The following is a 575-nucleotide window of genomic DNA, read 5'->3' as shown; positions in this document are numbered from 1 at the left end:
TGAATTACTATGTAAATTATTACATTTCTGATTTTTTATATACTATAATTGCAAAAAAAGCTAAAAATGCTAAAAATATTTTATAAAAATGCTAAATAAAATGCCAAACGCTAAATTAAAATTTTACAGCTAAATCAAAATAAAAAATGCTAAATCTAGCTGCAAAAATGCCAAAATGGTCACACTGTTTCCAAAACACATACCACAAGGATCAATTATGTTCATAATTATAATAATCGATCCAAACTTTTACCTGGGGAATTTCGTGTCAAGAGACCCAACTTTAAAAATGGATTTCTTCCGATTTGGGTGAATTTTATTTAATACTATGAGATAGTTAGCCTAACACACTTTCAGCTCTATCGGTCAGAAGGGGGTCAAAGTTGAACAATAACTTGTTTAATAATAATAATATTATAATATAATTTTTATTATTATTATAATTACTATTATTTATTATTATTGCTATAATTGATGTGTGTCTCTGAATTACTGTCAAATAATTCATGTTAAGCAGTCATACTCTTTTATTCAAAGGTTTTATAGATAAGAATTTCGAAGAAACACAGCAAATA

Source organism: Lucilia cuprina, chromosome X (assembly GCF_022045245.1).
Source record: "Lucilia cuprina isolate Lc7/37 chromosome X, ASM2204524v1, whole genome shotgun sequence".
NCBI classification, from domain to species: Eukaryota; Metazoa; Arthropoda; class Insecta; order Diptera; family Calliphoridae; genus Lucilia; species Lucilia cuprina.
This window is presented reverse-complemented; position numbering follows the sequence as displayed.